Consider the following 408-nt stretch of genomic DNA (forward strand, 5'->3'; position numbering starts at 1 on the left):
AGTGGCTCGGGTGGTTGATGTCCTTGATGATCTTTATGGCCTTCCTGTAGCATCGGGTGGTGTAGGTGTCCTGGAGGGCAGGTAGTTTGCCCCCGGTGATGCGTTGTGCAGACCTCACTACCCTCAGGAGAGCCTTACGGTTGAGGGCGGTGCAGTTGCCATACCAGGCGGTGATACAGCCCGCCAGGATGCTCTCAATTGTGCATCTGTAGAAGTTTGTGAGTGCTTTTGGTGACAAGCCGAATTTCTTCAGCCTCCTGAGGTTGAAGAGGCGCTGCTGCGCCTTCCTCACGATGCTGTCTGTGTGAGTGGACCAATTCAGTTTGTCTGTGATGTGTATGCCGAGGAACTTAAAACTTGCTACCCTCTCCACTACTGTTCCATCGATGTGGATGGGGGTGTTCCCTC

The sequence above is a fragment of the Oncorhynchus tshawytscha genome, linkage group LG05, assembly GCF_018296145.1.
Source record: "Oncorhynchus tshawytscha isolate Ot180627B linkage group LG05, Otsh_v2.0, whole genome shotgun sequence".
NCBI lineage: Eukaryota > Metazoa > Chordata > Actinopteri > Salmoniformes > Salmonidae > Oncorhynchus > Oncorhynchus tshawytscha.